The 27,661-nt window shown below is 59.0% G+C and overlaps 1 pseudogene; it reads right to left on the bottom strand.

Moving 5' to 3' along the window:
* Positions 1-6: 6 nt before the first annotated feature.
* LOC127037081 (SPARC-related modular calcium-binding protein 1-like) lies at positions 7-27,661 on the bottom strand (annotated as a pseudogene).

The following is a 27,661-nucleotide window of genomic DNA, read 5'->3' as shown; positions in this document are numbered from 1 at the left end:
TCTGCCATCAGAGGTGGGAATGCAGTGCTGGGCGAGGCAGCGCCCCTGGGGGTGGGAAGGGCGAAGCGGGGTGTGCCCCTCTTCGAGTCGATGCCTGGCGAAAGAGAAACGCCAGTTAGATGCAAGTGTTTGCCGCATGGATCATGGTAGCAGTGTGGGGCCCCTAGGGTGCTGGGTGCACAGGGAGAGAGGGGCCCTGCCCCAGAGCTCGCATAGCAAAGGGGCAGGAGTGGAACCGAGGTTTGGAGACTGACCCAAGGCCGTGCAAAGCTGGGGATAGAACCCAGGAGTCCTGGCTCTCAGCCCAGCCACTCGCTCAATTCCTAGACCTCATCCCTCTCCTGGAGCTGGGGATAGAACCCAGGAGTCCTGGCTCTCAGCCTAGCCACCCGCTCAATTCCTAGACCTCATCCCTCTCCTGGAGCTGGGGATAGAACCCAGGAGTCCTGGCTCTCAGCCCAGCCACCCACTCAATTCCTGGACCTCATCCCTCTCTTGGAGCTGGGGATAGAACCCAGGAGTCCTGGCTCTCAGCCCCCCTGCTCTAACCAGCAGATCATGCTGCCTCCAACCCACCAAAGCCAGAACTTTGAAAGGCGGCTTTGTACACAGCCTTGCGGGTGACCTTCAAGGCTGATCAGTTGCAGAGGGCTCAGAGAAGAGCCACCGGAATGATCAAGGGCTGGAAAACCTGCTGTAGAGTGAGAGACGCAAGGAGCTCAGTCTGTGTAGCTCAGCAAAGAGAAGGTGAAGCGGTGACTTGATCCCTGCCTAACCGTGCCTACGGGGGGCAGGGGAGGGGGCAAATGTCGAATACGGGGCTCTTCAGTCTAGCAGACCAAGGTCTAACACAATCCCGCGCCTGGAAGCTGAAATGGGCCGATTCAGACCAGAAATAAGGGACACCTTTCTAACGAGTGGAGCAACTTACCCAGGGGTTGTGGTGGATTCTCCATCCGGGAAAATTTTTTAACCAAGCCAGGATCTGCTCTAGGGATTGTTTTGGGGGCAGTTCTCTGGCCTGGGCTATCCAGGGGGCCCGAGGAGATGAACACGATGGTTCCTTCGGGCCTTGAAATGAGCAACCCGCAGCCTCTACCCTCCCAGCCCCGGCCTGCCCCCTGCCCATCTGGCTCTCCAACCTGTCCAGTGGTGGTGTAGCTGTGTGGGTCCCAATATCTTCGAGACAGCAGGAGGTGATACCTTTTATCGGACCATTTTCTCTCTCAGCAGCAGAGCTTGGGCCAGGAGAAGACAGCATCTCCTCCCCCTTGGCTCTGTCTCACGCAGGGCGGCCAGCTGGGAAATGCCAGCTCTGCCATGGAGAGACGACAAGCTCAGGGGGGACCATCTGTCCCTCGGAAGCATCCCCTAGCCAATCAACCGCGGAGCCGAGAGAGGCTCTGCCCGGGCAGGGGTCGCGCTCTGCCCTGAGTTACCGCTCAGGTGTTCTGGGTAAATTAACTCTTCACTGCAGGGGGGTGACACTTGAAAACCCCTTTTCTAAGGCAAACTAATGCCTGGGAAGGGGATTTTTTTTTCCTGCCTCGGGCAAGAAAACTGGGCTCTCCCCTCCCTTGCTTGCTGCCCCCCTGGCGAATCCAGACCCCCCAGATACAGGAGGGGAGTGGGGCTGGGAGCCAGGCTGCCTGAGTTCCAGTCCCAGATTGGCCCAGACAAGCAGCTTTGCGGCCATACAGTTCCCCCTCCCTCGTCTGGGCACATGCCCCCAGCCTGCCCACTTGAGAGTACCGGGAACTGGGTTTCACACCAGCCAACCTCCCCATCCGTCCTGCCCAGGCTGGATTTGAACTCACAACCCAGTGGCTCTGCTGCCACCTAATCCAAAGCCAGCTGCCAACCCCCCGGAGCAAGGAGGCTCATGCCCACCCAGTGCTAGCTGAGCCCCAGGCAGCCCCTGAGCTCCGGCAGGGAGACGAGCCGGTTGGCGTCCAGGTCGCAGTACTCCAGGAACTTGCGGGCGCAGCGTTTGGGCCGTGTGTGCTGCTTCACGTAGAGCTTGAGGGGCCGCAACTCCTGCTCGCTCAGCCCATCGCTGAAGTCCTTGTCCAGGCGCACGAAATGCCAGCGCGCCGCCCGCTCCTCCAGGCTGGGGCCCGGCGTGCGATCCGACAGCCTGCGGGAGGCAGAGACGCCGTCACCTGCCGGGGCTTGAAGGCCCAGCCTCGGCGTCCCCCCCCGCAGAGGGACTCTGGCAAGCACAGCTCTCAGGGGATTGCAAACACGCTCCTCCCCTGAGAGTCAATGGTCCATCTAACAGCACAGGGCGATTGGGGGAAGAGCCACTTCTGGCTTCCAGCAGTCGGGGGCTGAGGGTCACCCTGAGCCCGGCGTTACATCCCTGACCAGCTTGGCTAATAGTCACTGATGGACCTATCTGTCCCCCAGGACCTCATCTAGTTTCTTTTCGAACCCAGTTGTTTGGGGGGGCAGAGGGTGGCAGACAGTGGCTGGCTCATGGAGGAGGGGTGTGAGGCCTTTTAGGCTTCTCCCAACCGCCCTGTGGGGCACAGCTGAGCTATTATCTCCATTGTACAGATGGGGAAACTGAGGCACATGACGCCGCCGTAACTTGCTCACCCAGCAAGTCAGTGGCAGAGCTAGGACTTGAATCCAGGTTCCCTGAGCCTGGGAGCAGCATCCTAGTCACTGGTACCCCCCTCTCTTGGGGGAAGTAAAGGAGGGCGGGGGGGGGGGACTCTGGACTCCTCGACGAGCCAGGAATAGGAGTCCATCCACCTCCCAGGCAGCCCCATTGGTCACACCCAGCCCCACGGCTCTGGGCTGAATGACTAGCTGCACCACCGCGGTCCCCCTGTGAAACTGGGCACAGATTTTCCCAGGGCTGAGCTCTGTCATTAGCACCGGCCCCACCCTGCTTCTTGGTTATCCCTCCATCAGCCAGCAAGGGTCGCTACGGAGCAACGAGGCATCCCCCAGTGTGTGGGGAGAACCCGCCAGAGTCTCCTCGGCTCGCCCCTCAGAATTCACCGGGCCCCCTGCTCCAGCCCGGCTCACCTCCTATACGTGACGGGCATCAGGCGGGACTGGATCATGTCGGACGTCAAGGCCTTCATCAGATTGGACAGGAACTCCGCCTTCTTGGGACCCGGGCAGCCTGGACGAGAGGGGTGGGGGGGTTATGGGGGGCTCTGGGGAGCTGCCCACCCGTGACTCATCCCCACTGCAGGCCACGCCAGGAGGACGAAAGAGACATCGGCATGATGCTTGGAGGGAGGCGGCAGCCAGCCGGATTCAGAGTCCTTTGGCCTGGGGGTGGCCACGGTCCCCCCAGCCAATGTCAGCGGGGGGCTCAGAGCAAAGGGACACCCTGCTGCTCTCATAGTTACAAGCCCCTGTGGCCAGGAGAGGAGCATGGGGGACTGGCTTGCTGGCTCAAGCAATGGGGCACGGGGCTTTGCCCCTGTCGGGGGGTGCTGGCTTTCTTCTGGCCCCATGGCAGGGGACTGGCTGGCTCAGGGGGGTGGGGAATGGGGCATGGGACCTTTCCCCTCTGGGGGCACTGGTGATCCAGCCCCAGGGTGGGGGACTGGCTGGCTCACGGGGGCAGGGATGGGGCACGGGGCCTTTCCCCTCTAGGAGGTGGGTGCTTCAATGTCAGGGGAGGCTGTGATCTCTCACCCCCACACCCACTCGGGAAGCTCTGCCCGGTCAGCGACAGGCTCAGCCCCGTTCCTCACCAAACCGTGGGCATTGTGCCAGCTTTGGCCAGTTCCCTTGTGGCAGCCTCAGCAGACTCCCTGCTGCATGGGGGCCACTCATTGGCAGGACACTGGGAGTAGCCAAGTGCACATGGCTGGAGAACCCGAGCCCCCCAGGCTACCCATGGAAGTTAGGCTGCCAAGGCCATTGGTTTTCCCCCACACCCCCTCTCCACCTGGCAGCGCCCTGTCCCGGAAGAGAGAGCCCATCTCTGCGCTCTTGGCCGCAGCATCAGACTCGCAGTCTGGCGGGAAGTTCCTGGGTGGAAGAGAGATGAGTCAACACCTGGACTTTCCCGGTTGGCATGTGGCACTGGCAGCTCCCAGCGCTGAGGTGGTGGAAAGGGGCTGATCTTCGCAGGATTATTGATGCTTCCAACCCCTCTCCACACATACCCCATAGGCAACACCTCCTTGCTGTTTTCAGGAGGGGAAACTGAGGCACAGAGGGGATGGGTGGGAGGAAGGATTTGGCCCAGGCCAAATAACCAGCCAGGAATAGAGTTAGGGAGTCTCAACTCCCAGCCCCCCCTGCTTTAACCACTAGACCCCACTTCCCTCCTAGAGCGGGGGACAGAACCCAAGAGTCCTGGCTCCCAGCCCCATTTTGCCATTAGTCCTCCCCTTATGACCACATAAGCTAGCACTAGCATTAGCCATAATGTGGGCTACTGAGTGATTCAGTAGTTCACACATTAAATCCACTCCCTGAGTTCTTCTCTGCACACGTTTATGGGTTCACTAGACCGATGGCCAACAACTCAACAAGGATTCTGTATCCTCCACTCAGTCTTCGTTCCTTGGGACCCCTCGCCAGCACCCATGTGGACGAAAGAGGTCTGCCCAGCGCCACGCACCAACATTCACTTGGGGTGACTCCGGCTGAAGACTGTAATCCCAGAGTTGGCTCCAGCCATCAAAGTCCTGACTCAGGCAAACATTTTCCTTTGAAAAACAGAATTCCCCCTCGCCCCCGCAAAAAGTGTGTCTGTTTCCACCTGAAAAATTGAATTTTTCATCCAAAAGAGGACGGCCTCAATATTTCAATCCAGAGAGGCTGCCACGGTGCCTCATGGGAACTGTAGTTCAGGTGTTTCATGCTTCCCTGTTCCTCTATGGGCTAGGCTCCCTGACTGGACTACATCTCCCATGATGCACTTGGCCAGAAACTCCCCACCAGTAATTGCATCTTCAAGAGGGGTGGCTGTGGTGCATCTTGGGAGCTGTAGTTTTGGTGCCTCAGGATCCCATTCTCCTCTGTGGTCTAGGCTCACAGACTGGACTACACCTCTGATGATGCACCATGGCCCCCCCTTCTTGGAGAGGCAGTTGCATCATGGGACTCCCTGGCCCTAGTGCATCATGGGAGATGTAGTCCAACCAACCCCCCCAACATTTTGCATGAAAAATTCAAATAAAAATGAATTTTCCCCCCATTTTCAAAATGTTCAATGGGTCCAAAAAATGGATGTTTTTCCCCTAGTTCTAGTCCCGCCTCTGGCTTTTAACCCCTTGCACTCTCAGGTGGCAGGAGACTATCACGGTTTATGCCAACCTACAGCCACGCGGTCTCGGGCGCTCGACACTAACCTGGTGGAGGTGCCGGGGACAGGCCGGCCGGTGTCAGCCTGCACGCACCAGCAGTAGCCCGTGGCCTGGTGGCACTGGATGGGTTTGTAGGTGTCGTCTCCCTCGCACTCCGGGACGAAGGTCCCTTCCTGCTGGTGCTGCTGAATTTCCTCGAGGGCCTCCAGCCGCTCCTGCTCGCAGGATGGAGGGAACTCTGTGGGATGCGGGGGGCAGGGGGGGATTATGGGGGGGCTTTTTACCTTTTAACTCTCCTGGCACCCAGTGCCCACCTAACCGCCCTCCACCAGTTGGTATTAGAACCCAGGCATCCGGGCACCCAGGCCGCTCCTGCCCCCCTACTCCAGCAGTTGGGATCAGAGCCCAGGTATCTGGGCACCCAGTTCCTTCTGCCCCCTCTCCTCCTCCCACACATGCTCCAGCAGCTGGGATCAGAACCCAGGTGTCCGGGTGCCCAACCTCCCACCTCCACCAATTGGGAGTGGAACCCTGGCATCCTGGATCCTAGCCCCCACCATAGTGTAACTAGACCAATCTTCTCGCTCCCTTTCCCTTCCCCGCCCATTTTGGGGTTGATGCCCCTGCCGAAATCCCAGTCATCATCCCCCCACCCCATGTTGCTTCGGTGGCATCAACGTTTCTTACAGTGGATCCCAGAGCCGGTTTCCTGGGGCTCTTACTTGCATGGCATCAGCGCCAGGCCTGGCCCAGGGCCCCATGGCACCCGGTGCCGTATGAAAGAAAGTCTCAGTCTAAAAAGACCTAAAGGAAAATGATCCCTCACTGAACCCCGCCCCTCGCCCTGATTCTCTGCACCCCAGGACACAGCCTTGGATCAGGGAAGGGCCTGTGAACAAGACCCCAAACAAATCGGCCCAGGCGGCAGCTGGAGAGCCGGGGCGCAAAGCTGGGAACTGAACCCCGGGATCTCTGGGGCCCCCCCGAGTTACCTTGAATCCGCTTCACCGTGCGGTTGGGCTTGAAGTCGGGGAGGATGATGGGTATGAGGAACGGCAGCGAGGTCCCCTCTGAAAGCGGTGGAGAGAGATTTGGGGGCAGCCGGGGGAAGGAAGCTCCCCAAGGCCCTCCTCCCAAAATTCCCACCCCCGCCTTCTCTGGACACACAGCGCATGCCCCAGCTCCTTCACCGGGGGGCCGCAGGCATCCCCTCCCCCTGTTTCCTCCCAGCCTGCGTGAGCAGAGATGCCAAGGGCAAAACCATGCCAGGGGGCACAGACTTCTGATGCCTCTGAGCAATACAGGGATCTCTCCTTCACAGGTGCCGGGTGGGGCCCAGGAGGCACAGCCCCTTACATTTGGGGGGAACCATCCCCCCCAGGTAGGAATGGCATGAGGGAGGGGTGGCTGGGCCAATTATGGAATAAAGGGGGCAGGAGATCAGCCCCCTGGCCACGCGAGGTTAACAGCAGAGCAGCAGCTTTGCCCAGGGGAGCAAAGGGGACCCAGGAACACCCCGGGTGAGTGGGGGTTCAGATGGCACCCCTGGGCATGGTGAAAGCTCCTCTCCCTCCCTGGCATGAGTGCAAAGTGGCAGACGTGTGTCCGTCAGCCTGGCACGTGCTCCCCCGATAAATGGGAGTCGGGGGAGGGGGGTCTCTTACCTTCCTGTTTGTGGGGTGGGGGGCTTGCCGGAGTGGGCCTGGGTCTGCCGCCTTCTGCATTCAGGGAGGAAAACAGTTCGAAGGCCACTATTACAGAGGTCTTAGTGCCATCTATTCTGCCCAAAGAGTGGAGTTCACAGCACAGACCCCAGCGCCAGCAGCCCTGCTGGGGACAAGCGAGGTGGGGGGGCCATAACGGCTCCCTCCCCCCGTTATTTCAGCCGCCAGCCTCAGCCCCTGCCCTTCAGGGCGCTTTCCTGATGTTTGTTCAGCCTTGTGTTACTGGTAGTTACCACCTGCCCCTGCCCCAACCAGCAAAGAGAGGGAAACTGAGGCACAAGGAAGGGAGAGTGACTCGTCTCAGGCTGGGGAATAGAACCCAGGTGTCCTGGCTCCCAGTTCTAAGGAGCTGGTAGGCAGCTTCCCAGTCTCAGGTTACAGGGCTGGAGTCTGGGACAGGGACCCCCAAAGACCCATTAGGAAGCAAGCTGCAGTACCCGGGTCTCCCTCTAGAGGGTGCCCATTCACTGCTCCCCACTTGCTGCTCAGCTGGCTGGGGAATTCTGTGGGGCGCAGCGACTGCCAATTGGGGACACGCCCTGGCTGCCCTGCCGGGGTGCTAAGCTATGCAGACGGGTATGGCAGAGGATGGAGCAGGGCTGTGGTGGGACGGGCAGGAGTCATGGCACTGCAGTGGGGCAAGGGGGCAGATCCAGCGTTCGGGGAGAGATGAGGGCTGGGTGGGGGGTTACCTCTCCGTGAGGAGTTAGGGTCCTGCCAGGATGGTCGCACCACATAGGAACCTGGAGAGGAGCAAGAGACAATTCATTCCCATCGCCCAGGCTCCTGACGCCTGCCCCCTCGTGCCCTAATCCCTAGGCCCCACTCCCTCCCATAGTGGGCGCAGAACCCAGGAGTCCTGGCTCCCAGCTCCCCTGCCTATCTCTGACCTCTTCCTCCATAAAAGACTTCCCAGGTCCTTAAATATAAACTCCTTCGGGGGGGAGGGAGGGCTCAGACCAGACCCCTCGCCCCATAGGGGCACTTTCTCCTCCTCCTCGCCCTAGGCATATAACCCATGTGTGCCCAGACACAGCTGAGGGTTCAGGAGGACACAGGACCCATCCCAGACGGGTGGGGATCAGGAAGATGCTGGGCTCAGCACACAGCAGGCTGCGGGGTGTATGAGTGTGGGGGTGGGCAGGGGGTGCACCACCGAGGGGGGGAGGGGGGAGCCTGGATCACAACCTGGGGGCAGTGGTGGATTAGCCCAGGGACCCTGGCCAGTCGGGGGCCTCCCTGGAAAAAATCCGCCATGGGGTGGCGGAAGCCCAGAGCCCCAGCCGTAGGGCGGGAGAAACCCCAACACCCCAACCCTGGTCCCCAGCAGAAGTGCCAGGGGAAGGCCCAGCACCCGAACCCCCACTGCAGCCCCGGGAGTGGAGGTGCTCTCAAGGCCTCAGGGCTGGGGGAGCTCTCACTCCCCACTGCGACTTGGGGGCCGGCGGGGGGACAGAGCTTCTCCGGTCCTGGGGGGGCAGAAAGGAGCACAGGTTGCAGGGCCACAGTGTGTGTGTGTGGGGGGGCATGACGGTGGGTGGAACATGGGTGGGGCCGTGGAGGGAGGAGCAAAATGGGGTGGGGTCATGGGGGGGGGCCGCAGGCAGAAGGGGCGGGGAGGGGCCCCCCACTTACTCTGGCCACAGAACCTTAATCGGCCTCAGCCTGGGGGGGCTGCCAGGTACCTGTGCAGTTGGGTGTCTGGTTGAGCACGGACGTCCCGCTGATGGGTTTGCCCTCGGCGGTGGCACACCAGCAGTAGCCCGTCTGCCTGTGGCACTGCACCTGGGGGGGGAGGGATGCACAGGGCAGGTGACCCTGAACGGGAGCTTGGGGATTTTTCTGGGGGAGGGGCGAGGTTTGGACTTTTGGGGCCGGATTCAGGACGGGGCAAGTCTCTCAGAAATTCTCGGGGTGGGGGGAGAGAAAACGATCCCCTCGCGGAGCCCTGGGCGCAGTGAGCCCCTTTTCCAGGATCCGTCCCCACCCCCGGGGTCCCCTGAAGGGAGGCTGCACCCCATGCACGTGGCACTGCAGGTTGGCTGCCCAGTTTCTGCACAGGGGCTTGATGGACGGCATTCATGCCACCCCCCACATTAAAGGACGCTGCGTGGCATGGACCCCCCCATGCCCAGACGCCACACATGTTGATACAAGCGGGGGAGAGACCTTGGGTGAACAGTGAGGGGTCCCCTTTTGGGCAGGGGCGGTGACAGCCAGAGCATAGCATGTCCACTCCTTGCAGCGGTTAGGGCTGGGAGGAGGGAGATTCTCCATGAAGGCTGTGGGGTGCAGATGGACCCCGCGGTTCTCCCCCAGAGGAGGTGTGGGGGGGGGAGATGCATGCCCCCACTGCCACCAGTACCTGCAAGAAGGAACCGTCCTCGTCGCACTCAGGGACGTAGATGGAGTCGGCCTGGCGCCGGGCCAGGGCAGCTGCGCGATCCTCTTGGCAGCGGGTGAGGTTCACGCCTGCAGGGGGAAAGGTGAGGGTTAGAGGGGGCCACGGGGGGCTGCTGGATCCCACAGGGCCGCCCCAAGGCTGGGGGCAGGGGACACATCACCCAGTTCCCAAGCCAGGGAATTTCCCACCTCACCCACGCGGACTGTCAGAGCCGGGAACGGGAACCAGAGCCCGACCTCGTGCCCTCGCCCAGGGCAATTTAACGCCTCCCCCCGCCAGGGCTCTACCTACTGGTGGGGTCCCGGTGGGTGCCCCCACAGCGGAAGCGGGGCAGCGTCCTGGAGAAGGGGCTCCTGGCACCGGGCGCGCTGGAAGACGCAGTGGGATCGGTAGAGTTTGCCGTCGGAGGCGCAGACGGGCCGGTGGCGCTCGCGGGGGCATTCGGCCGGGCACGGCGGCCCCCGCTCGCTCTCCGAGATGATGAACTGCAAGGAGGGGAGGAGCGGAGAGAGATGTGAGACACCTGACCCCCACCAGATCTACCCTGCACCGAACCCTTTGTCCCCCCAGATCCACCCTGCATGGCCCCCTTGCACCCCCCAAATCCACCCTGCATGGCCCCTTTGCACCCTCAAAATTTACCCTGCATGGACCCTTTTGTCCCCCCCCCAGATCCACCCTGCATGGCCCCCGTGCACCTCCAAAATCCACCCTGCATGGCCCCCATTGTCCCCCCAAGATCTACCCTGCATGGCCTCCCTGCACCCCCAAAATCCACCCTGCATGGCCCCCTTGCACCTCCAAAATCCACCCTGCATGGCCCCCCTTGTCCTCCCAGATCCATCCTGCATGGCCCCCTTGCACCCTCGAAATCTATCCTGCATGGCCCCCCTTTCTGCCCCCGATCCACCCTGCACGGCCTCCTTGCACCCCCAAAATCCACCCCGCATGGCTGCCTTGTCCCCCTAGGTCCACACTGCATGGCCCCCCTTGCACCTCCAAAATCCACCCTGCATGATGCCCCTTGTCCCCCCCAAAATCCAACCTGCACTCCCCCAAATCCACCCCGCTCCCCACACAGCACCCCCTTGCTTCCCCCCCAAATCCCCTCTGCACATCAGCCCCCACCTGCTCCAACCCAACACCCCCCTTCCCCATCAGGCTGCAGACTCCACTGAGACGAGGGTACTGGGCCCCGAATGGAGCAGGCGCGTCTCTCTGGCACCTACCTCCTGGCTGCGACCCCCAGAAGGGATTGGGGTGAACACAGCACGGAGGGCTGACGTGTTGGCTCAGAGAGGCATCGCTATTTGGGGATATGGGGGTAAGATATGGAAATATCCTCCCTCCGCACATCCAAGGATGCCCTCGCGCTAGGGGACGGCAGAGCCCCAAACCCCGCTTCTCAGGGTCCCTCCCTGTCTCAGCCCATACCCGCCCCCCTGAATTCAGGCTGACTAGAAAGTGCCCCCTGCACGGGGGGAAGGGGCACACGAGCAGGAACTTAGCCATATGGATGAATAAGGCCTCTCAGTAGCTCTCCCAGCGCTTGATCAGGATCAGTCACCCCATTTTACAGAGGAGGAAACTGAGGCATGCGGAGGCGGGGAGTGATATGCACGAAGCTTCCCAGCTGGCAGGGCCAGGAACAGAAGCACCGTCTCCAGCATCCCAGTTCAGCCCACTAACCACTAGGCTGCGGCGGAAAGTTAATGTAGGCGCCATCTGAGGCCTGTAGCCCTGGACCCAGGCAGATGGTGACGGGAGGCCAAGGTGTTTGCTCGACTATCAACACAGGAGGTGCCCCATGGACGGGAAATGGGGAGCCCCGCCCTGGGGTTCCCCATAGAGCCATGCTGAAATTCACCCCTGTGTGACTTGGCCAGGGGACAGGAATTGGTTTAACTAATTGCACAGTAAATAAATGCCAGGCAAAGGGGGGGGGGTGCGGGGGGGCGCATTAAAAGCCACAAAGTTTTCAGACTTCATTTGCTCGATGCTGGCGTTTTTTCCAGAGCAAGTGCCCAGGCCGCAGGCTGGCGGGGAGCAGGACATGCCAGCCACTTAAAGCCGCTGGCGTAACCCTTTAGGTGCCCAGTGGGCACACGCCGTTCTCTCCCCATTTGGATCTGCCCGGACGCCTGGGTTTCTGCAGCTCCTTTCAGACACAGGCCCTCGATGCATGGAGGTCGGTCAAGCCACGCGTGGCGAGTCGGGGGGGAAGGAGGGACTTGCCCCCTATTTTATTGGGGGGGTGGACTCTTGAAGTGCAAGGGAAAGGAAGCACTTGCAAGAGATCACGTGCGAGAGCCAGGAATAGGACCCAGGTGTCCTGGCTCCCCTCTGTCTGCCCCCAGCTGCGGGGCCGCCCAGAGGGGGGGGGAAGTGGGGCAATTTGCCTCACGAGAATATAGTATTCATAGTATTGCAAATTGTTTTTTAATGGAAGGCGCCCCCAAAATTGCTTTGCCCCAGGCCCCCTGAATCCTCTGGGCAGCCCTGCCCAGCTGTCAATTCATGGGGGCGGGGGGATCCCCCTCTGAATTAAAGAGCCACTTCCCAGGTCTGCTCCCATCCCTCTTGGGGCCAGATTCCCAAGCCAGCGGTTCGCCTTGGCCAAGGGGCGGGCGCCTTGTTTTAACAGAGGAGAGTTTGAAAGAGGAGCCACTCCTCCCATGCCACAGAGACCCAGGGAGTGGGCACTGGCCCCTCTGCCAGTCTCCGGTTGCCAGGCACAGGTAACGAGGTAGCTGGGCCGGGAGAGAGAGAGAGGCTGTCAACCCAAGGCCTTGCCCCACACAAGAATCTCCGCGTTGGTCCCCACACGCCGGGGGCACCGTGCCAGCGAGGGAGTGATTGGCAGCTGAGGGTTGGACTCTGGGGAGCCCTGCCACAGCTCCAGTGCCAGGCTGGACGGGGGAGGAGGCAGGCGACGTTTCAGGTCCTCGGGCGGATTAATGGGCAGGTTGTTGCTTGCGCTTGTAAACCGGGAGAGCGTCTGTCTGGTGCCCGGCCCATCCGCATCCCCGGGGCAGAACCGCGGCTCTCTTCCCAGGCTTGGCTCAGCTGGGGTCCCTGGGTGGCCGCCTCGCCGGGAGTTCTCCAGGTGGGTGGTTATGGGGGCTGAGGTGTGGGGTGATGGTAAAGGACTCATGTAAGGGGGAATGCATGACACCCTGGCTATCCCAGTCCTGCCCCCCAGCTTTTCTGATGCCTCTTAACCCAACCCACAGCCCCCTGCTATCCCAGCCATAGGTGCCCCTCGGGTGCCCCTCAACTCAAACCACAGCCCCCTGCTACCCCAGCCCTGGGTGCCCCATGGATGCCCCTCAACCTGACCCACAGCCCCCTGCTATCCCAGCCCTGGGTGCCCCACAGATACCCCTCAACACAACCCACAGCCCCCTGCTATCCCCACCCTGGACACCCAATGGACCCCCCTCAACCTGACCCACAGCCCCCTGCTATCCCCACCCTAGGCACCCAATAGACACTGCTCAAACCAATGCACAATCCCCTGATATCCCAGCCCTGGGCACTCAATGGACCCAACCCTCAACCCGACCCACAGCCTCCTGCTATCCCTGCCCTGAGCACCCAAAGAACCCCCCTCAACCCAACCCACAGCCCCCTGCTATCCCCGCCCCACTGATGCCCCTCAATCCCCAGATTTCAGGAGCTGGGCTCTGCAGGATATTCCATGGCAGGAAATTTGTCAATGCCACGATCCCGTCTTGGGGTGCGCCAGACCAAGGGTTGGTGGGGCAGAGCCCCCTGCTCACAGGGCATGGAGCCAAGTAAACTTTGACCCTCCCCCCATAAGTTCACACACTGCTCTGGCCCACGGGAACGGAGACCGTCACTGACAGAGCAACGCAGGATCTTGAGACAGGACAGAGAGAAAATCCAGGATTTGGGGGGGACCTGATTGTTTCCACTCTCAATCCTGGATGCCCAACTCCAAGGGTATGTACAGCACTGAGCACATGGGGGCCCAGTCTGTGACTGGGGTGCCTAGGTGCTACTGTAATACACCTCATAGCAATAAAAATGGACAGCGCCTGGCACAACGGGAGACCTGGGACCCCCCATTGCGCTAGGCGCTGTGCATTTAGATGTATTACGGTAGCACCTAGGCATCCCAGTCAGAGGTCAGGCCCCCAGGTGCTACCGTAATACACCTAATAGCAATAGACTTGAACAGCACCTAGCGGCAGATTGAGATGAAGCAGGAGGGACAGTGGGTGGGAGTCCTTCCATCCTATCACCCCACTGCAGGGGGCAAAGGCAGCTGTCAGTGGGGGGGGGGGTTCACCCAAGAAGCTCTGAGGCACATGTCCGGCCCCCATTATTGAAGTATCTGAGCTCCTCCCAGGGCTGTTGTCCCCAGTATACAGAGGGGGAAATTGAGGCAAGGAGTGGCTAAGAGACCTGCCCAAGCTCACACAGGGAGTCTGTGGCAGAGCAGGGGTGTGATCTCAGGTGGGCGCCCCAGCCCGTGCACACACAGCCCCCTGCAATTCCACCTTGCAGCTTCCCCCCTCCCCCAGCTCAGCTGGTGCCCCTCAGTCCTGACCCGCAGCCCCCTGCAATTCCACCCCTGGCTTCGCTGCACCCCGACCCAACCCTGCTGCTGCCCTTTGCCAGAAGCAGATAAGAGGCACTTGGGGGAGGGTTGGGGGGGAGGGAGTAGGGAGCCTTGCACGGCAATGGGGCCACTTGGAAATACAGAGGCCTGCGCTTCCGGGCTGCCTGCCTGATCGGCCGCCCAGTTCCCAGCCCCCTGCAACACCCGGTGTTGTCCATGCGAACGGGGGCTGCCGGCAGAGAGGCTGAATTCTGCCCTCAGGCCCTGGCATGCTCCGGGTGCTATACCTGCTCCCCACACAGACCAGCAGCCTCCATGCTCCTGCGCCACGATCCCCACCCTGCCCAGCCAGGGCCTCCCCCTGGCGCCAAGGGGCTGGGATCCTGCAGGGCCGCGGGTGTTGGCATGGGAAGTGGGGGGCGGGCGCCGAGGCCAGGCGCTGCCCTGGCTGCTGTGTGAAGGGCAAAGCTGTTGACAGAATGATGGGACGGTGACATCAATGGGCGGGGGTGGGTGGGGGCAAACTGGCCGAAGCTCCCAAACCCTCACAGCCCCAGGCCAGCGGCACCCCCCAGCCCGCTGCAAACAGGACACCAACCGAGGGCCCCCCCCTTTAATAAATACACCCATCATCTCTTTCCATCAAAGGCGTCTCTTAGCTGCACAGACGTGACATCACTCCTCCCGCCTCTCCACGAGACAGGTCCCCCACCCCGCTAGGAGCTGGGACAGCTGGCACGGACTGGCCCCCCGAGCGGCCTCCACTCCCCCCAGCTGCGAGTCCATCCCTGGCTGAGTCTCCGCTCCCCTCCGGCTCCCACACGGCAGATGCTAGTTACCACAGGCTGCTGGTGGACGTGAGGCTGGTAGCAGCTCAGAGGCCATGGTGATGGGCATGCTAGAAGAACCCGGCTATAGAGTGCCACGCCCCCCAAACCACACACAGACACTAGTCATGGACCGGGCCTCCTGATCCCAGCTCAACGCCCTGCCACCACCCCTCTCCGAGAATTCCCTTTCCCTTTGTGTCCCCCCCAAATATGCCACAAAGGGTCTGAGGTGAGCGCTGCTGGCTCCAGCCACTAGAGGGGACATGACACACATACATAGCCAGCGTGGTATTAAAGTCACGGGGGGGGGAAAGGTCATTAATGAGGGAAGCTCCCCACCTCCCACTATACAGCTGCTCGCAGGCAGGCCCCACACTCTTCAGGCAGCTCGTCCAAGCTGTGTATCCCAGGCCACCAGCTACCCCACTGAGACCAAAGCATCCCAGCCCATAGCAGACACGACGGCCGTTGGCCCCAGGCAAAGAACAGGAGAGATTGAGGGGCGCCGGCACCCGAGACCCTCCCCTGCCCCGCCAATGGCAGGGAAGTTAGATCAACCACAGGTAATCCCAGCAAGTGACCCGCCCTCCCTGCTGCAGAGGAAGGCGAAACCCCATCAGGGTCCCCGCCGCTCTGAGCTGGGGCGGGGGAATTCCTTCTGGCGATCAGTTAGACCCTGAGCACATGAGCTAGAACCAGCCAGGCAAGCGCCTGCGAGAGACGGAACAACCGGGGCCACCTCAGAGCCCCAGCTCACTCTGTCTAGTGCCCCTTCCCCAACCGGGGCCATCCCTGCTGGTTCAGAGGAAGGAGATTTAAAAAAAAATTCCCAAACTTCCCAGAACACATGGTGGCAGGGGCGGAATCCCTTCCTGACCCTGGCCAGTGGAAGCCCTGAAGCATGTGATTTAGGAACAGAAGAAAGAAACTGGAAGTGAGCCCCAAGGCTGCTGGGCCCTGCCTCCCCCTTCACAAGCATGCAGCAGAGGGAGTGGGGGTGTGTGTGAAGACATCAGCTCAGTCCATCCACCCCCACTCCCACCAGAAGGGTGGCTTGTGACTTCCTCCAGGCGTGTAGTCTCGGTGCTTTGTGGGCGGGGGGAAGGTATCAGGGGTCCTCTACAGCAGGGGAAGGGAAGGAGAGCTCCTGACTCTGTCACTCACCAGGGAACCCAGGAGTCCTGACTCCCACTACCCCTTGTCGTAGTGGGGGGGGGGTTGCTGCAGAAACAGCTGCCCCACCCCAGAGGCAGCTGCATCTCAGCACTGGCTGAGGGACCCCAGTACAAACAGCTGCTTCACCCCAGAGGCAGCTGCATTGGGTGAAGCTGGCCCACATGCACACAGACGGGAATACAGCCCTGCAGGCTGCTCCTCAGAGGGACATGGGCTCCCTGCGTGGGAGCCAAGGCAAGAAAGCCGACCCGACGGCTCCCGGTACGGCTCGGGGCCCGTGCCGGCACTCGCTTTTCCTGGCAGCTGCTCTGCGATTACAAAGGCCACGCGGGAGCCGAGCCCCCAGGGTTTATTTACTCCGCCCCAGGCCGCGGCTCCAGTGAACCCTGACTGGCAGGATGAAAGTAGCAGCCCCTGGCAATCCCTGCCCCCATGACCCAGCCAGGCCCGGGGACAGGAGGGCTGCAGGGGGGATGCTGTATATCCCAGCCTGGGCAGGTGGGTTCCTTCAACCCCCTTGACTTTCCTTACCTAGCCACCAGCACCAGGCACCCCTCTGCACCCAACCCGACAGCCCAGGCATGGGAGATCACAGGTCTTCCTCAGACCACATGGGCCCTTCTAGCTCCACATCCACCCCTGACCCCGAACCACACCAGACTCAATCAGCCTAACAGCCGCTCCCCATCAGACCTGTGGGTCCCTCCAGCCCCCTATTCCCACCCCCAGGCCCAGCCCCACTGCAGTGTTGCCAACTCATGATTTTGTCATGACTCTCCTGCGAACTATCATTTTCCTTAAAGCCCCAGCTCCTGAAGTCAGGTGGATGTGTGAGGATCTCAGCCTTCATTCTTAAAGAAATCGTAAGTTTCTAGCCTTCGTGACTGTAGAGAAAGCTTCAAAATGCGGCCCCAGGGCCCCCTAAAGGCTCAAAATGCAGAAAGGAAATTACAAAAAAACAAAACCCATCTGTCATCTGTAGATCTCATGATTTTAAAGCCAATCTCGGGATTTGGGGGGGAGCCTGCTTCATGATTTTGGAACATTTGGGGTGGGCAATGCCACCTGCACACTGCTTCCGAGCGGACCACCATTGCCCCCACCTGCCCACCCCCCAAAGCATCCTCTCCTCCTCAGCCTCAGGAAGGGGTTGGGGGAGGAAACGCATGAAAGAACGGCGAGCCCTGCAGCACTTATCTCACCCACGGGCTGGGGGACTGGCTGTCCACGGACTGGTTTGTGGAGCTGGCCTCAAGATGGGCACATTTAGTGGAAGAACTGGAGTCACAGCGCCCGATACGAGGCTTCGTGGCTTCCTCTGTGGTCCAGGGGTGAAGGCTCTGGGCTGTGATCCAAGAGCGCCAGATTCCAGACCCAGCTATGTGCCTCAGTTTCCCCAGATGTAATATGAGGATAATGATCCTGACTTTGTCTAGTTAGACTGTGAGCAGTTGGGGGCAGCCCCCTGATGCAATGGGGGAACCCCTCCCCGCTCTCAGGCAAGGGCTCCAGCCCCGATTGTAACCCCCACAAATAAGTCAGGCTCCAAGCGGTTTATTAATAATCGGCTGTTGGGCTGCATTACCATTTAGCTGGGAAACTTGCTCCGCTGAGTTATTGTCTTTTCATCAAGGGTCGCTCAGGGCGGTTCTCACCTGGAGGTTAATTCTGGCAGCCGGAGCCAGAGACCGCACCCCGTGTTCCCCCCCAGCCTCAGCTGCATCAACACTCCCCAGCCATGGCCAGGAGACAGCACTGCCCCCCTGATGGGCTGGTCCAACCACCGGGGGACTGCGGAGCTCAGCCCTAGAGAGCAATACCTGTAAACACCAATATCTGGTCAGATTCCTCTTCCCACCTCCACTCCATCCCTGCAGCGGGGCGGACGGACGCCCCCCAGGGAGCGTACCCCCTCCCGCTGCAAGGCGTGTGCGTCTGGCCAGCTGCTGGCAGACACCCGCCACGCGGTCAGGGCCCTGGCAAGCCAGCCCCATCCATCTCATGGCCGTGTCCGCCCCCGAGACTCCCGCTGATTCCCCCCCTGCGACTGCCTGCCGGCCGCCGGCGCCTGCCAACGCACACAGACAGGCCCATGCAGCTGTCAGCCAGGGGTAATTTGTTAGGGCCTCTGGTGGCACAGTGATGCGCTCCCGGCTCAGCCCTTGCCACCGAGTCAAAGGGCCATTGTGTACCTGCCACATGCCCCCCCCCCGGCTTCCATCCCTCCCCCTTCAGACAACAAGAGCCTTCGCTGTATAAGGCTGGCGCTACGACGGGGCCAGGCCGATGAAGGGGGCCCTTAGACTGAGAAGGGAAAAGAGGCAGGGGGGAAATAATCCATGGGGCTGAAATTGACTCAGTCTTGAAGATGAGATCACACACCCCTTCCTTCTGCGCCCCCCCTCCCTCAAGATTTCTGCCCAAAAGAGGCTTTTAAGTAATGAAGGGGAGACTAGATTATTAATAATCAGGTGACTGAGAGCCACAGCTCCAGCCCTCCCCTCCCCGGTGCAACAGGGACAGGGAAGGGGATGCTACAGAGTTTGAGGGGGAATCCCAGGGCTGGGCTAGCAGGGCCAGGACTGAGGGACACAGGCAGAGCTGTACAGGGGTGAGGTGGGGTGGGAGAGCCCAGGGCTGGCCTAGCAGGGCTCCCCCCACCCAATAGCTACCTGTGCTTTCACCTAGTTACCAATCCATGTGCCCCTGCCTCGAGCAGAGCTCCGTCAGGCTATTCCAAAAGCCTGTGAAATGTGACAGGCAGAAGAGGAGGGGTCCCTTCCTGCTAGGCTACCCCATCCCAGCTTACATTTCTAGCTCCCAGTCCCACGTACCCCGCTGCTCTTCAGAGACTGTTCCCTCATGCAGTGAACACCGGATCCAATTCTTCCCAGCCCCAGAGATGCTGCCAAAGAACTGGGTTGGCTGGCGTTGACCAGCAGATGTGCTGAGGACCTGCAGAGGCACCGGGGCTGCCTGCAGACTCAGGAAGACGGAGCTGCACCCCGGGAGACATGTGGAAGCTTCTCTGGTGCCATGAGGGCCAGAAACCAGCTGCTCAAAGTTCTGTCTCTTTCACCAGCACTGGGTTCACCACGATCAGAGCAGGAGGTTGGAGATGGAAGGTGTCCCTCTCTGCTCCAGCGAAAGTGGGACTCTGGCCAGAGAGATTCCCCTTTACCAGATCCTCAGCCTGACCCCTCCAAATTTGGGAAGGATGCGGGAAGAGGAATGAAAGGACTGGGCCTGCCTTCCCCTCACCCTGATTTCCCTGGCACAAGCTGCCTCTTAAATCAATTAAAGGCCCTCCCACACCTGAGGAGAGCGAGCCTAGGGGTGGCTCGATGTCTGTCTGGCATTTCCCCTTCACATGCTGCTCTTGCTCCTTGGCCCGGGTCCTGGGACAGCGCGTTCATTGCCCATGGGCAGCAGTACCTGGGTGGGTTCCCACGGCCTGTACAGAGTAGGATTCTGCCTGGAAATAGGCAGGGGGGGAGTGGGATGGGGAAAAAAAAATCCCTGATTATTTCCTGATTCCACCCTCACCCTGAGCTCTGCCTGCCCTGCCCTACAGAGACAGCTGGATCTGCATTGGCATGCGGGGGGGTGGGGGAGGAAATTGAGCAAGTGGGGGGGGCGGGTGTAGGTCTTGGGGCATGCATGGGGGGCGGGTCTGATCTGTGCTATGTCACCTCTGCTGCATTGCTGCTACGTTCGGGGAGTGGGGGGCAAATGGAGCTGTGGTGGAGGGCAGAGCTGATGCTACCATGAACTCAGCTGGAAGCTTTCAGGGCCTGGTACCTCAGAGCCCCCATAGGGGACAGGAGGAGACCTTGGAGGGGTGGATGTGGAGTTACCCCCCCCATGATGCACCCCTACACTAGCATCGCCACCTCCCCCCTCAGCAAGCACCACTCTCCCAGGTGGGGTGAGGACGCTAGAGGAGGCAGTGCAGCCTACTGGCAAGAGCACTAGACTAGGACTCAGCAGACCTGGGTTCTATTCCTGGCTCTACTGCTGGGGAAACCCTGTCCAGCTCCATACCTCAGTTTCCCCACTCTATAAAGGGGGAGAATGTGATCCTTCTGCCTTTGTAAAACACCTTGAGAGCAAGGGATATAAACACTAAGGATCATACCTTAGGGGTTAGTAACATCAGATTAAGAAGCCAGGAAGATGGTTAACTTGGTTCTATCCCCTCAACTGCATTTTTGTCATTAGCCAAGACCATGAGTTCTTTGGGCCAGGGACTGTCCCCCTACACGTGTCCGTACAGTACCGAGCACCATGCCTGCCTTGCATGCTCCCCTCCTCCAATCCCTGTAGCGGCCATATAAACGGCCCCTCTCAGTCTGCTTGGAGACTATCTCCCCCAGCCCCACATGGTTCCCACGTGCAGCAAATCCCCAGGCCAGACCTAATCCAAGGGAGAATCTCCTCCCAGAAACCCACAGCGCCAAGACAACCAGCTCCCAGCTGCCAAAGCAAACCGGAGATGTGAAGAAACTGCTGGAGGGGGCTTGATCCCAATTCAAGTTCCCATCAGGAGGAGACAAGGCCCCAGGCAGCACACCTGGCTCAGGCTCCTGCTACAGAGACGGGTGGAGGAGGAACCGAGGATGCAGGTGAGCCAGAGAGCGGGACACTTGGAGTTCTGTGCTGTGGGGACCCAGCGTGGGAAGCAGCCTCGGTTTCCCCCTCCCCCCACACACCCGCTTTCCAATCCTCCCGCATGAAGAAGCGGAGATTGAGGAGGAGAGATTTTCAGGAAGAGCCTAGAGACAGAGGCCTAGGTAAAGTGTTAGGAGGAGAAAACCAGCTTGATGGTCAAACTCGTTCTGTAGGAGCCTAAATAGCGACCTGTGCATCCAGCCTGCGGTACAGCTGGGGAGTGAAGGGAAGGAAATTCTATGAAAATTTGAGATTTTGGGGGTGAGGTGGGGCATCAAATTCACGCACAAAACCAAACAAAACTGAACGACAAACAGAAGGATTCCCTTGGAGTCAGCGTGGAGGTGAAGCAAAACATTTCTCCAGCTCCTCAAATATTTTGATTCTGGCCCTTTTAACGTTAACCAAAGTTAAGTTTCAAAACCCAAAGTTGTTTGGCACTAAGACCCAAACCCGGAAACTTCTGAAACAAAAAGTCCTGTTCTGACCATTTCAAAATTCTCACCATCAAATCAGGAAATTCGTCAGGACCGACCCTGCCCACAGGAACAGCCCTGCTCTCAATAAAGCTGCTTTTGTGGGGGCTTTTTGCCCACAATTTTCATTGAAACATTCCCCAGCCAGTTCTAATTTTAGGAACCCGTTTTTTGGACCTCTTTAGCCATATAATTAAGGTCCCTCCCTCATTACTGAGGGAGCCTCCTATCAAGACTTCCAGCCTTAATAAAACTAGCTCAACTCACTTTTCATCCGTGGCGACCTCTCATGTAAAAATAAGAGTGAGGAAGAGAAGACAGAGGCTGGGGACATAGACTCAGATTCAGACTTTAAGGTCAGAAGGGACCATTAGGATCATCTAGTCTGACCTGCACAATGCAGACCACAGAATCTCACCCACCCACTCCTGTAACAAACCCCGACCTATGTCTGAGTTACTGAAGTCCTCAAATTGTGGTTTGAAGACCTCAGACTGCATGAGGACAGTTCTCAAGTACATAAATGGTTGTTACAAAGATGAGGGGTGGAAATTATTCTCCTTAATCTCTGAGGACAGGACAAGAAGCAATGGGCTTAAACTGCGGCAAGGGAGGTTTAGGTTGGACATTAGGAAAAACTCCCTAACTGTCAGGGTGGTCAAGCACTGGAATAAATTGCCTAGGGAGGTTGTGGAACCTCCATCATTGGGGATTTTTAAGAGCAGGTTGGACAAACACCTGTCAGGGATGGTCCAGATAATCCTTAGTCCTGCCAGGAGTGCAGGGGACTGGACTAGATACCTCTCGAGGTCCCTGCCAGCCCTACTAGGAATGAAGCTACCTGCAGCAGCATGACATGGGTTTAGCTGCGACATCCCCCTGCCCCCATGTTTTGGAAGGTTCAGTGATTGCCAGGTGGGACCTCAGTAACAGCTGTGTAGAAATGGGATTTTCCCTTTCCCAGGACATGCCGGGATTTCAAATCGTTCTGTTCTGAGACAAAGCAGAAAAAAGTTCCTCTGAAACAAACAAAAAACCTGAAAAAAAAAACCCACCTCATTCATTTTGGGTCCAAGTGTTTTGTTCCAATTTTGACCTTTAAACAATCTTTTAACAAAATATTTTTAAAAAAATAAATTGTTTTGAAAGGGCAAAAAATAAAAATATTCCGTCTCCAAATTGTCAAAACAGGATGTTCTGAGATTACTGACACGCTCCTTTTGTTCCCTCCCCCCCCCCCGCCGAAAAATGCAACAAAAGAGATGAAACTGACAGGATCAGAAAGACGTCAATTTCCATGAAAGTGGCATTTTCTTCTCCAAGGATGCTGATGCAGTTTCCAGCCAGCACCGCTCAGCCCCTCCTCACAGCCCTGCAGCCACAGGATCTGGCCAGACAACTCGAGCATTTGGTGTGTTGCAGCATCAGCGGCACCGGATAATGTTTGTCCCCAGTGACCTTAGAGGTGCCAAAGGCAGCTGGCCCTCATGCACACAACTCCACAAGCGGAGAGATGCAGAAAGGGCCGTGCAGCTAAACCAATCTCTTGGGAGTCAGCTCTCCATCCAGCCCCTTCCACCAGCCCCCCATGCAGTCGGCAGGGAGCTCTCTGGCCCACCCCGGGCAGCGCTGATATTCTAGCACGGGTAAAGCCGGGCCACCTGTTGCATCAGGGAGTCAAGGTCACGCGCCAGCCAGCAAACCCAGCCGGTATTGATCACTTTCCAGGGCAGGGGCTGGCCACGTCCCCAGCTGACTAAGGCTGATATATACAAGGCCCAAGAAGGGATGACGGCAGCATGGGGCCAGGGAAGCTGTGATTAAAATTAGAAGGTGCATCAGCACCCACACAGGCTGGGTCAGGCACTAAATACAGACACTGGACACCGCCCCCCCCCCAGTAGTTTGCACCACAGGCAGATCTGTGCTAAGCAACCCCCCTGAAGCTATGGGAGATTGGACAGGAAGGTGCACTATGACCCCACTACGGTTCTGGGGGAACCTCCACCCTGTTACAACACCCCCCCCATGGTTATTTTGCATGCTGGTTGCTTAGAAACTGTGGTTTCCTCGTTAAACCACCCCACTCTCATTTGTCTGGGAGCCTGCCGTGTTGATATGCGCAACTGGTGCCCACCACTGGGTGTTTGGCTGAGATCCAGCCAACTCATTCCACCCACCGCCCTCGCTTACCAGCCAGTTCGGCTTTTGCCAACCTAGATGCTAGAACAGGGGTTCTCAAACTGGGGGTCAGGACCCTACAGGGGGTTATGAGGTTATTACATGGGGAGTCTTGAGCTGCCAGCCTCCACCCCAACCCCTGCTTTGCCTCCAGCATTTATAATGGTGTTAAATATATAAACAAGTGTTTTTAATTTATATGTGGGGGTCGCACTCAGAGACTTGCTGTGTGAAAGGGGTCACTAGTAACAAAGTTTGAGAGTCACCAGAGCCATGCAGCTGTAACCAGCTAGGCGGGGTCTTTTCTACCCCCCACATCCAGCCCATGCTGGCTCATTCTGAGACTCGCTTTCCGCTCTGCAGTCCGCCCCATCCGATCCCCAGTCTAGGCCGTTACCCAGCCTCGAGAGTCACCCTGTGGTGCCTGTTGGTGGACAGACACAAAGCAGAAGCTCAAGACTCATCTCATTGTAGCTGGTCCCACCGGGCGGTCCCCATGGCCAGAGTCAATTCACCCCTCACGCTGCCAGAACTGCAAAGTTCGATACACCCCCAGAATAGGAAGGTGACATGCAACCGAGGGTGGTGGTGAGCTGAGTCTATAGTTCTGCCCCCCGTCCATGCAGCTGAGAACAAGCTAGAAAATGTTTTAGGAGACCTGACTCCCACCTACCCCCAAAGGGCTTCTTAGACTTAGCCACAATGCCCCAGTTCTCAAGGATCATCCCAAGGGAGCAATTCCAGCCCCCACGGAATAGAACAAGGGCTTGATGTTAACATGCCACACAGTCATCTACCATAGGCAGGGAGCAGGATTTGAACCCAGGATCTTCAGCTCACGTGGTAGAGAACCGAGCTGGTGCTGCTTGAAGAGAGACTCCCCTAGCCAGCTGCAGCAGTAGGCTTTTAGCCACTGTAGACTAGCTGCTAGAGGGAAAGGCTGCCCCAAATCTCTCTCTCACACACACACACACACACACACACGCACGCACACGCACGCACACATGCACTCTCTCTCTCTCCCCTCCTTAATGCAGTATGGTCTAGTGGTTAGATCCTTGGCCCGGGAAGCCTGGGTTCTCAGTTTCAGCTCTGTAGCTGACCTGCCAGGCAACTGCGGGTCAAATCTCTTACCAGCTCCGTGCCTCAGTTTCCCATCCTACTCTTCATCAAAGCTGTGAGCGCCTTGACGCAGCGACGCTGACTAGGAGTTCGTGCAGCACCCTGTACAACGGGGGCTCCCGGGCACAGCCTGAGCCCCAATTGGAGCCCAGCAAAGCCAAAGAGGGCCTAAGAGGAGCTGAGTATCAGAGGGGGAGCCGTGTTAGTCTGGATCTGTAAAAGCAGCAGAGAATCCTGTGGCACCTGATAGACTTACAAACGTTTTGGAGCATGAGCTTTCATCAGATGCACGTCTGACGAAGTGGGTATTCACCCACGAAAGCTCATGCTCCAAAACGTCCGTTAGTCTATAAGGTGCCACAGGATTCTCTGCTGCTTTTAAGAGGAGCTGGGTTCTAGTCGGCCTCACAGCAACAGAATAGGGCACTAGAGCTCCGGGAGCCGGCCAGAACAGACCCAGCTTAACTCTCAGATCCCACAGGCAAGGCAAGAGAATATTTTTTATACAGGGCCCCTTCTCCCACTCGAGCTGCAGTTTAAGAGTTGGAAGGCCCTGCCCTTCCTGCACCCCCATTTCCACAGATCCAATCTCAATCAGTCACACTCCAGCGGCACCTACCGATCACCCCAGCCCTGCTCTCTCACACTGGGTGCTGCGCAGTCCCCCACCAAAATCAGCCGCCCTCCCCCCACAGGCACTGCACAGACACGTAGCAAGACTGTCCTTGCCCTGAAGGTCTTTTCATCTAAGTAGCAAGGGCAGCCCTCTTCTGACAGGTGGGGAAATCAAGGCACAAAGACAAACCGACTCCCCCACCAGGCCACAGAGAGCCGACAGCGGAACCCAGACTTGAGCAAGAGAGATTCAAGATCTGGGTTTCAAGTGAGGGGGCGAGTTACTAGATCCTTCAAACGTCAGATTTAACAGCACTGAGTCCCACCAGGGACCATGCTCTGGTTTTAAAAGCAGCATGCTCAGGAACCCACGCTTGTAAAATCAGCTCCCGGGGAGGCACAGGCAGCTAGATAAGGGCTCTCCCAATGGGAAAGATCAGGGAGATTTCTTCCCAAGCGCAGCGGTTTGCTCTGTGCTGGGGAGTTTCCTAGCTTCTCCTTCCAAAAACCAGAGGGGGCAAAGCACAGTCAGCATCTCACCCAACACGCCTTCTGCGAGGCCGATTCAGAAGCCGATTACTTCAAGGCCTGGATGGCCATCCCCAGGCATGTCCGGCCACTCAGCCTCAGCACACGGCAGGAGCTCCCGGGTCACGGCTCTGCGACCGCAAGTGCCAACAGCCAGCCCCTTCCGCACGAGCATCTCCAAGCCCTTAGAGGAGCACTCAGGCTTATCACAGAATATCAGGGTTGGAAGGGACCTCAGGAGGTATCTAGTCCAACCCCTTGCTCAAAGCAGAACCAACCCCAACTAAATCATCTGCCTGCACCCATTCTCTTCCCAGGGGATAGGTTAAAAAACAAACAAAAAAATGCACCTTATTTTGTAGAAAGGGAAACTGAGGCACAGAGAGCCAAAGCGACTTGTCCTATGTCACAGAGCTGGCAGAGAACCCAGGAGTCCTGGCTCCCCCATTCCTGCTCTAACTCCCTTATTAAGTACCAGAGGGGTAGCCGTGTGAGTCTGTATCCACAAAAACAAGGAGGAGTCCGGTGGCATCTTAAAGACTAACTGATTTATTTGGGCATGAGCTTTTGTGGGAAAAAACCCCACTTCTTCAGATGCATGGAGTGAAAATTACAGACACAGGAGACACAGTGTTTCCACAGATCCCTCTGCACCCCACAAGCTGAAAACAGCGCTCACCCAGCATCCCAAAAGAGAAAACCACTTGGCAGCCCTAACCTTGCAAAACCCAGGGACCTGTAGGAGGAGCTGAATTGGGGTGGTGGGGGGGAAGAGGATGGACCTAAGATCCGCTGGGGTTGCTTTTGCAGGCAATCGGGGTGATGTTCGGGGACAGGGAGCTGGACTATTGAGAGAGGTGATCAGATTTTTTTTCCCCTTTAAAGCCCCTCAGGAAGCGGCTGCCCCCGCCCCACACGCCTCCAGGCAGTGTCCCCCAGCTTGAAGGAACAGCAGCTACCCACCACCGATGGGCTTCCATCCTCCCTGGGGGGGTCACAGATGCTTTCACCGGCTTTCGGCACCCCCAGGAGCAAGGCTGGCCCAGGCCTCTGGGCAACTCAACGCCCCGTCCAGGCTGACCCCGCTCCAGTCCCATTCCCTTGCAGCTTCGATCCTCTTCCGCCAGGGTCTGCCCAGCCCCACGCATGGGACACGGCTGCAGCCCGACCCGCTCAGCATGCCAACCCACCTGGAGGGGAGCCCCCAGCAGACCCCTCCCCTCCAGAGCAGCCAGCAAAGCAGCTCCCTGAGACTGAACTCTAGGACTTAAAGCACAGGCCACCCACAGCTACGCCAAGCCCCTCACCCAGCTCCCTATAGCCCTCCACTGCCCCATAGCCAGAACCCACCTCTAGCCCCACAATCATGTTACCCCACGGCTAGCCCCTAGCCCCCTACCCCCACCATGCTCTCTCCTGCCAATCCCCTACTCTCTTCCCACTCCATGATCCTTCCCACACTCCTCTCCTCCCATAGCAAAAGCCCCTCATCCCATGCCCTCTCCCACACTCTCTGCCCCCCAGAGCCAGCCCCTCCCCAATTCCCATGTCCTTACCACCTATCCTCTCCCCCCAGAGCCAGCCCCTCATACCATGCCCTCCAACACACTCTGACCCCCACAGCCAGCCCCTCATACCATACCCTCCCACACTTTCTGCCCCCCACAGCCAGCCCCTCATCCTACGCCCTCTCCCACACTCTCTGCCCCCCAGAGCCAGCCCCTCCCCAATCTCCATGTCCTTACCCCCTCTCCTCTCCCCCCAGAGCCAGCCCCTCCCCAATCCCCATGTCCTTACCCCCTCTCCCCCCCCCAGAGCCAGCCCCTCAGCCCATGCCCTCTCCCACACTCTCCCCCGAGAGCCAGTCCCCTACCACACGCCTCTCTCCGCTACCCTGGATCACCTTACCGGGGATCTGTCCCATCGCAAAGGGGCCGCCAGCGCGGGGCCGCCCAGGAGCAGCAGCAGCAGCCCCCAGCAGAGGCAGGACATGGCTCGGGGCGAGGCAAATCCCAGAGGCAGCGCCCCAGCGCCGGGCGCCGGGTTTATAAAGCCGGA

This window comes from Gopherus flavomarginatus, chromosome 18 (genome assembly GCF_025201925.1).
Source record: "Gopherus flavomarginatus isolate rGopFla2 chromosome 18, rGopFla2.mat.asm, whole genome shotgun sequence".
Classification (NCBI taxonomy): Eukaryota; Metazoa; Chordata; order Testudines; family Testudinidae; genus Gopherus; species Gopherus flavomarginatus.
The sequence above is the reverse complement of the archived record's forward strand: the minus strand, read 5'-3'. Positions and strand labels throughout refer to the sequence as shown.